Below are 9,997 nucleotides of genomic sequence, written 5' to 3'. Positions count from 1 at the left end.
TGAAAATATTTTCATCGTGAATATTTAAAAATTTAAAATTAAAATAAATGATATATTATTTTATGATGAAAATATGCATCGCAAATAATTTGTATTTACGACGAAATAATTTTTGCATCACTAATATACAACTATTTAGGATGAAAAATTATTTTCTTATAAATATTTTATTATTTACGATCAATTTTATTTTTCATCGTAATACTGTTAGTGGAGATGAAAATATTTGCATCGTAAATAATTCCGTCGTAAAAACTCTCTTTTTTTGTAGTGCCTTATTACACATGCTTGGCTTAAATAAGTTTCCATTAAAGAATTTTGAAGCACTGATTTTTGAATAAAATACCAAGAGAGGTATATGTTTTTCTCATTATTAGGAGTGCTTTATAAATTAAAAAGGATGGATCTTGACCAATGCAAATTTTATTTCACCATCCTGGGGACTTGGTGTTTTTTTGTTTCCCCTTCATTCTTTCCTCTTGAAGGTTAGATTTATTATACTATATTCTGATGAAGCGAGCTTAAAAACGAGAAAGGGGTTGATGGATTCTACCGACAAGCAACAATATGTATTTTGATGGAATGTGAGGGGAGTAAGGTATTTCCCCCACACGGTCTAGTTAATTTAAAGCAAGTATTATGTACAATAACTACTTTAATGAAGCAACAAGCAGCGATAAGAAGTCGCGAAACAATAAATGCTCTAACCAAGAAGGAATCGCAAGAAGACAATTCAGAATAAAACAATAAATACTTTAATGGAAGAAAACGAATTCAGGCTGCCAGTGGGGCGCCTTCTCCAGCCCGATGCTTTTGTAATCCTCTTATTTTGCTTATTTTCCTTTTTCATCCTTGCTAATTGGTTACGGACATCCCAGGTGCTATTTGTTCTGCTTTCCCTTCCAGATTTTAGTCGGCAGGAAGCATCGTGCAAGAGGAGATGTCGATGATACTCGACGCCTTCGTCTCTAAGCTCCTCCATGGCCTGATCGCTTTGGTGAGGGACGAAGTGACCATGCTCTTGGGCGTGACTGATGAGATCGAACGGCTCCAGAAAACCCTCGAAAAAATAAACCTCGTCCTCGCCGATGCCGAGAGGAAAAAAATTCAGAGCAAAGCCATTGACGATTGGCTCAAGAAGCTCAAGGACATCATGTACGATGCTGACGACGAATGCCGGATCGAGGCCGAGAAATCTAAAGCTGACATCAACCTTGCTCCTCTTGTTGCTCTTGCTTTGGCAAGATAGCGTCTGCTCACCGGATTGGCAGAAAAATCCAAGAACTTAATCGTAAGCTGAAGGACATCAACGAACAAAATCTGAATTTGATCTCCGCGATGACTACCAATATTCCACTTCTCAGGTTAGCAGGAAGACGTCTCCCGTAGCTGAGGTCGATATTGTGGGACCCAATATCGAGAAGGATACCGACAAACTGGTCGAGTTGCTGGTTGAGGATGCTCGGGAAAACAATATTCTTGTATATGCCATCGTAGGAATCGGGGGACTTGGCAAGACCACTCTTGCTCGGAGGATTTTTAACGACGAAAGGATAACAACCAACTTCCCGATGAAGCTCTGGATCTGCGTGTCCAAAGAATTTGAAGAGAAAGTCTACTGAAAGATGTTATCCGTCAGGCTGGGGGCAATTCAGGAGGCGATTCTAGCAAGGCACAGCTCGAGACCGAGGTGGAAAAGAGTGTCACAAATAAGAAATTCTTGCTTGTCTTGGATGACTTGTGGGAGCCGAAAGTATGGAGTGACTTACTTCGAAACCCCTTGCAGCGTGGGGCAACTGGAAGTAGGGTCCTTGTGACCACAAGAAACGAAGCGGTTGCCTTGCAAATGAAGGCTGTAAAACCTCATCATCAAGTGGAGGCCTTGTCTGCTGAAGTTGGTTGGGAGCTGCTGTGTAAGAACGTAGTTTCGAGGGGGGATGAGGGAGAGATAGAAGATCTAAAGGATATCGGAGAGGAGATTGTTGAGAAATGCGGTGGTCTCCCTCTTGCTATTAAGACCATTGGAGGAGTGTTATCAGCGAAGAGCAGGACAAAGAAAGAGTGGGATAAAGTCCTCAAAGTTCTTTTGAACAACGCAGAGTCTATGTCTGGCCTTCCCGAAGGGGTTCAACCGGTGCTATACTTGAGTTACGAAGACCTTCCATCTCAAGTCAAGCAGTGCTTTTTATATTGCTCGTTGTTCCTGAAGACTATGAATTCCATCGTCGCTTTCTAATTCATTTCCGGATCTCTGAAGGGTTCATCCATGAAGAAGGAAATCGAACATTTGAAGAGCAAGGTGAAGATTATTATGGGATCTCGTTCAGAGGAGTTTTTTCCAACCACATCCTTGGTCTTATGATCATCCTAGATGCACTGTGCATGATCTACTATGGTCTCTTGCTCGATTTTTAGCTCGAGATGAGAACACGGTTCTGAAAGGTGGGGTTGAAGTCCAAGTTCATTCACCTTCAGTGAAGCCACGTCGCTTACAGGGTTATGTTACAAAAGAAAAGCGCCAAGCTTTATTGATGCATTGGAAGGCACGACTCCTTGAGAACTCTACTATTATGCTTGGGAGGATCCCAGGTGGAAGAGAATGATGTCAACAATGTGATTAAGAAGACACCGCGTCTGAGAGTACTAGACCTTTCAGGGTCTGGGATCGTAAAATTGCCAGGCTCCTTGGGAAATCTCATACATCTACGTTATTTAGCTTTGTCAGATTCTTACATAACTGAGATACCAGAGAGCATAGAAAACCTTGTAAATCTGCAGTTCTTGATTCTCCAAGTATGCAAAAATCTACGCAGCCTTCCAAAAGGCATCGGAAAGTTGCACAACCTGCGGAGTCTTGACCTTATTGAAACAGAATTGGATGGTATACCTATTGAAATTGCGCACTTGCATCGACTTAACACACTGATAGATTTTGTGGTCAGGAACAACAGTAGTAATAGTGGTTGGTGCACCTTGGAAGAATTGAGACCTCTGAGAAATCTTGAACTGCTCGTTATCATGAAGCTGGAGAGGGCATTGAATGAGGGTGAGGTTAGACTTATAGCCTTACCAAAGTTAAGAGAATTGACCCTTTATAATTGTCCAAAGTTGAGGTCTCTTCCTTCGGGCCTAGTTCACCATGCCACTACCCTAATAATGCTGCAAATATCGTACTGCCATAATCTAAAAGCAATTAGGGGCTTTTCCTCTGTCAAAGAATTGGAAATATCTTATAGCTGCAATCTAGAGGATGTTTCTGACCTTCCTCGCCTGAAATTACTGAAGTTGGAAGATCATGAGATGCGGTCCCTGCCAGAGTGGTTTCATGGGGGACAACTTGACTTCCCTCTGCTCAACAAGCTTGAGATCATTGCCAGTGACCAACAACTCCGCAGATGCCTCGAGGATGGTTCAGATTGGCCCAAAATCGAACACATCCGCTATGTATCTGCCAAGAACCATGATGGATCCAGATACATCTCCAAGAGTCCCTCTGGGTTCAGTAACAACTTAAATGATTATGTTGAAGATGAGTAGACACGCACGAGGTTCTCTCTTCGCAGTGAGGTAACATCTTATTTTCCAAATATCATGCTTTTTCTGTACCCAAAAAAGATAATAATAATAATATCATGCTCCTTTTTGTTAAACAAAAATGGGATTTTTCTCTGTCACCATACATTTTAGAATTCCTATCCAAACCTTGTTTAGCTAAACTAGACTTCTTTGTTAAGGGGTGATAAATTTGGAAATGGTAACTCTTTATATAATTGCCTACATATATTTGGTGATATCATCCTTATATAAAAGGTCTCCAAAGTAGAATCATTGTTTTACCGCAAGCCACACCTACTATCTGATTTCCATAGCCTAGTGATACCAAACTGGACCAATATCCTTAATTTGGACTTCAAGAATGACCACTTCCTGCTGTGCTTGGATGCCCTCCATGAAATTTTCCAAGCTCCTGCACTACCAAATAGGATTTGGAAATTTTGTAGGCTCTCTAAACTTTGTAGGATTCGGAAATTTTCCGATCTCACCTTTATTTCTAGCGTTTCTTCCGCTTTGATTTATGAAAAGAAGGAAATCTATTGATGGATCCTCAGCCATCTGGTTATATTTTTGATCAAAGAGACTTATTTCCGGTATTGATGTTGTAGTTTATAACTCGCTGCTACTTTTCACCATTGATTTTGTTGCTCTCTATACATATTTGATGGCAGTACTTTGGATTCTTGTCTTTCTTATTTGGTTTTTGTTGCAATGCATGACGCATCTACGCTTCGGCCGTCTACCTACTTGTGGGACAACCCTGTTCATCATCCCTTCTCCATGTGGATTTGAAAGCTTTACGGCTCCAGAGTCTAGAGACAAAGGGGTAAATTGATTCATGAATTATATCTTTACAAGTTCTTATCGTGATGTAGACATGTTTATTGGCTGTGCCCTAGGACTGAAAAGCTAATCTTGTAACCCAGTTCACTCGACTGCATTTTGGGCAAGATATTAAGTGGTGGACTAAACCTTATCTTGACATTTGGTATGTAATATGTTGCTTTTTTTGTGACCATGATATGAGAGGTATTTACCATATTAAGACTTGTTAGCTCTATTTGATTGTAACTGTAGTGCTTATGAAGTTGTCAAAAAATAAAAATGACATGGTTCTGAAAGACACTTTGAAGAATACATTACAAGAATGGTAAAGTGCTTATGAAGTACACTGAGATTGTGGAAATGGAGAAGATGCCTAAAATGTTGTCAACTGAAATATGTGCTATGAGTATTGTCTTAGAAAAGAAATTTGACTGCAAGTACAGAAGTAAACAGAGTTCTTTAGAGATGCTAGGATTTGTGTCCTTTCTTCCCCAGTTTTAGTATGGAAGATTATGGAAGAAATTATGTTAATTTGGAAAGTAAGGGTATATACCTTAAGGAAGGTTGAATGTGGTCAGAAATGAAAGGAGACGCAGAACAACTCTTTGCAACAAAAGTATTCAAATTACAACTATGTCTCTAGGATTTTTAAGTACTAACAATTCTTCGAAGCTATTTAGGGTTCAAATAAAGATTACATGTAGAAAAGATTTTCAGAATAATTCTGTTTTGTACTAAAGTGTTAATTGTTAACGTTATTTCTCACTTAGTCAAATGGTTAAAAAGAGCTGTAGAGCTAAGGTCAATAATTTTGAGTGACTTTCCAATCCAGAATCTCTGTTGTGCAAGGATTTGGGCATAAAAGGAGATTATTTTCTTTTAACTCGGTACAGAATAACCTAAGTTTAAAGTTCTAAGATATGTTATAGCCATTTGTATAAATTTTTTGGTGACCTTTTGAGTGATCCTTGCACATATTTATAGTTGTTAGATTTGTGAGATGGTCTTCTGCTTTTACATCATATATAGTGAGATCTTGGCTGCTTTAGTATCAGTAGTCCACATGGTAATATGGTAATCTTGTCAAGGCTCTTTAGACATCCCTTAGTTGATACTTACTTTAGGCCGGGGAGTCCTTGATGAGATCTTATTCTTGTTGTAACTTGACAACATTTCATAAAAATTTGCACTTTAGAAGTATATTTCCCTGTGATATGCTTATGGTGATGAGCTAACCGTTTCCAACTAGTGCACTTGATGTTTGTCTTTTCTGCAATAACATCAATTCTGATCAATAATTTTGGAATTACAATGTGATTTCTTTGGAAAGAGGAATCCTATGATGATACAACATTTTAGACCCCTGCATATGTTTGTAAATCCAAGAATTCAGATTCTTAATGTTTGAAGTTCAAAAGGAAAATGTTCTGGTGTAAACACATATTGCTAGGGGATAAGGACTGATGTTGTTTGCCTCCAAATTAAAAACCATTCATCTGTTCATATGCTTCAAGTGCTACTAGTTGGATTTGTTGGAGGGCCACTAAATTATAGTGACCTGATCTGTGCTGGTGTATCAACTTCTAACTCTTGCGAACTAGGGTTTAGTTTGAATTTGAATATAGTATTAAATTACACCTTTTAGAAAGAAATAGGAGAAGGGAGTTTAATACATCATCTTGTTGTCCAGGGTTTATCAATATTTTGCTGAATTATTAATGTATGTTTGCGGAGAAGGGAAATGTGAGGACATTGAGGATCATGCCTCTCGGAAGACACGAGTTGTTCAACTTCCCAAGCTTGGGCAGTATATGAGGATGAAACAATGTGGATGCAATGTTTGGTGAATGACTTTTGATGTCTTATTTATTTTCATATGGTTAAGTGAGGACACAACCTATTGCAAATTTCTATTATTGGATGGGGAGGGAAGGACAACAATATTTGCTATGTGCTCAAAAGCATATTAGTGAGACATGTTCAAGACTAATTGTTTGCATTACAAGCAAAGGATTCAATATCTCACATAATTTCTTCTGGTGGTTAGGATAGTGGCATGCTCTGTCAAATCGTTTCGCACGATTCTGATGATGTGACCTCCAAATGATTTGTAAAGTACATTGGATAACTCTACTCTGGGTGATTCTTTCAAAACTATGGAAAGGGAAACTGAAAAGTTTCTGAAACATAAATTTGTGTTATACATCATTTCATGAATGGTATCATCAATACTCTGATGTTTTGATCCTCTAATGGGTGCACGTAGGTGTAAATCAATCCTCTTAGGTGAGTAGTGCATGCAAAGTTCCAGTGCCTTTGTGTAACTAGCGTTCCTCTAAGTTGGGAGGAGTCTAGAAATCAAGAAAACATTTTATTTTTACTACATTTTGATGGGAGCCAATTGATTAAGCAGCAAAATGAGGCCCTTACAAAAATAAACAAGACATGGAATAAGGATAGTTTTGCACAATTACCGCTAAAAGGGAACAAGAATGGTAAGAGAGCTTCTTCATACAATTTATTATATAAAAACTTATGAGCACAAGAAGTTAGGAAACATATCTAGATGATTGATAATTTTCCATCTCAACACGTAACACATCGCAGACAACTTCATGATTAACCAGTCTTTCCTTCTATAGAAGCCAAATCATCAGTGTTGCAGCTTGAAAGGAGCCAAAATATATCATCTCCATAAAAAATATAAATTCCCAGATTAAACATGGAAACCATCTTCCAAATTTAGCAAGCAAACCTAACTACATGCACATGGGAGTTGGAACGGCCATCTCATAAAAGAAAAGCATACACAAAAAGAGAAGAAGATATCAAATTCATCCATGTTATCCAAGTACCACAGATTTCTTATCCTTTACAATGAGCCTCAAGAAGATATTGCAAACTAATAAAAAGACACCGACACTATAACCACAATGATTAATGAAAAACTAAGATAACCAAGTCAATGCCAAAGTGAACAAATCACTTCTTCTCCACCTTTATTCCTTTTAAAAGCCTTTTCGATATCCCTATTGCTCTTTGGCTTTTATAAGATGCTCAATTGCACTCTTCCTTTTTCGTAAGATGCACTATCAATGTTATATTGTTCGCTTTCTAAATACATTGTCTTAAGATTTGTTCAGAAAGTTACTTTCACTTCCTATACATCTCTTCAAGTAATTATTGAACTCATTATTTTTATCTTCCAACAAAATAATGAATTATTATCAAAGAATTGTAACTTCATTTTAAAAAATTGACAAAAAAAATGTTACTATACTGCTCCCATTTTTATCAAATTATTTAGTGGTAATGGCTAATTACCTAGACTGAATTGGCAATCAACTGATTTTTTTTTATAAAGTGTGTTGGTGCAGAATTCCGCCGAAATCGGAGAAGCTGGAGCTGGAATCACCGCGGCCGCCGCTAGGACCTACAAGAAAAGTCTAAACCGGAGTTGGGGGTGCTCCGGCAAGACCTTCCGACGCTCAAGTCAGTACTCTGCTTCAACAAAAATGGAATGCTCGAGTGAAAATTTTAGCAGAGTTTCGAAATAGAGTTTAGAGCTTAGAGAGGAACATATCTAAGGGTCCTTATTTATAGACGGAAAGCATAACTGATTGACAGCGATGTCTGTAACCGTCTGGTAGTGGGCCGTTCAGAGCCGCGTGGAGTTTGTTACGGAGAGTAGTGGCGTCAGGGGCCGTTCAGGGCCACGTAGAGTTTGTTATGGAGAGTGGAGTGGTGTCCATTGTCGCAACTTGCCAGGGAGTGGAGCAAGGTAGTGGCCCTTGTCGTGGCTTGCTAGAGAGTCCGGATCTGTTAGCTGAAGCTCGGTTGGGATGTCTGATAGAGCAAAATGACTCTCTATCTCGCTGATCTAAGAGAAGCTCAGATGTTTCGAGGTTGCTGACGAGTCTACGATTGTCGGACATCTCGGGTGTTGATGCTACAGGCGGGAGTCATCTGCTGCAGAAGCTCGGATGGAGATTTTCTATTGACGAAGCCCGGTAGGAGTCTGATTGCTAGAGAAGTCTGTTTGGGATTCGCCTGATGTGGAGGCTCGTCCGAAGATTACCCACCGGGAAAGTCCGATTTTAAGAAGAATCTGGTGGAAGGTCGGCCAGCGATGGACTTCGGATAGCGTTGGGGAGGTTCGGCAGACACCGGAGGCGATCGGCCATCGTAGAGACCCAGCTGCTGGAGCCCGTCCGTTGCAGAAGCTCGTTCGGAATCCATCTGCTGTGGAAGTTCGGACGGAGTCCAGTTCTTGCAGAAGCTCGTTCGGAATCCATCCGCTGTGAAAGTTCGGACGGAGTCCGATTCTTGCAGAAGGCCGAAAGGAGGCCGCCTATTGTAGGAGCTCGGATGAGGATCAGTTGTCGTGGAAGCTCGGAGTAGTGTCCCGGCTGGTGGAGCCAGCACCATTGTAAAAGTTCATTCGGAATCCACCCGCTATGGAGAAGCTCGGCCGAAGTCTACCTGTAATAGAAGTTCGAAAGAAATTCATTTATAGTAGAGGCTCGAATGGAATTCACTTACAGTAGATATCCAGAGTAGACCGCCTGTAGTGGGAGTTCGGCTCTCGCAGGAGCTCGATTGAAATCTGGAAGGCGGTCGACCGCCGTAGAAACTTGGATGGAGTCTGGTTACCATAGAAATCTCGTTGTCGGAGGAGCTCGGATATTGATGAAGTCTGGAAGAAGTCCGGAGTAGGGTCGTTCGCGGTCGGAAGAAGTCCAGAAGAGATTCGGAGGATAGTTGATTACTGTAGAAGGTCGGCTGATAGTGAGGTCCAGAGAGCCTTTGGGACGTCCCGATAGATGAATGCTAAAGCTCATTGTCGGAGAAGTCCGGACGGTCGAGGGGTTCAGAGGGATGCCACACAAGGTCGGAAGCCGGAAAAGTCTTGGAAGGGTCGGTCGCTTACAAACTTCGGCTGAGGGTATTTTATACCCAACACCAATCCCCCTACTTCCGAGTTTGGATTTCGAATGAAGAAAGTACAGAGAAATTCTCACAGCCGAAGTTGCCCCCCTCGATTTTCACACTCGGTGGTTATCAAATATTTTGGCGTTCGGCACGCCAGTACTGGAGCCTTTTCGGAAAAGATTTTTTCTTTTGGAATTCCCACCGGAGCGTGGCTCTAAGTATGGTGTAATAATGATTTTGTCAGCTGCCAGCCATTTTCAACAGCCTGTCATGGTGAGTGGGACACGCGGCGAGTGCAGGTCGGCCAGAAGAGATCCGCAATCATTATTGCACCGGACCCCAGGGTCTATTTAAACACGTCCTCCTCCTTCAGGGGTTTCACTTTGCCTGAGAGAATCCCTCGGTTCCTCTTCTCTTCTCCGAGAGCTCCGGCTTCCTCTAGCATCCTTCTCGACCTTAGGCATCCTCCGGGTCGACTTCCATCGTCCTTGCGTCTTCCTGCACTCCTGGGGCCAATCTAGGTTAGTTCTGAAACTTCTTGTCATTTTTTATCCTTTCTTCTTCGTATTCTGTTCGTTTAGCTTCCTCGAAGGCTTGTTTGCTATTTTTTTCGATTTTTTTCGAGATTTTTTTGGCTTCCATTTGATCCAAAATATCTTCTAATATCTCCTCTTCCAGTGGTTCT

General features: G+C 40.7%; 1 pseudogene; it reads left to right on the top strand.

The window, feature by feature from the left end:
* Positions 1-571: 571 nt before the first annotated feature.
* On the top strand, positions 572-4,573 carry LOC105061556 (putative disease resistance protein RGA1; annotated as a pseudogene).
* The last annotated feature ends 5,424 nt before the right edge of the window (positions 4,574-9,997 follow it).

Source organism: Elaeis guineensis, chromosome 11 (genome assembly GCF_000442705.2).
Source record: "Elaeis guineensis isolate ETL-2024a chromosome 11, EG11, whole genome shotgun sequence".
NCBI classification, from domain to species: domain Eukaryota; kingdom Viridiplantae; phylum Streptophyta; class Magnoliopsida; order Arecales; family Arecaceae; genus Elaeis; species Elaeis guineensis.
Note: the sequence above shows the minus strand (reverse complement) of the source record. Positions and strands in the feature narration are given on the sequence as shown.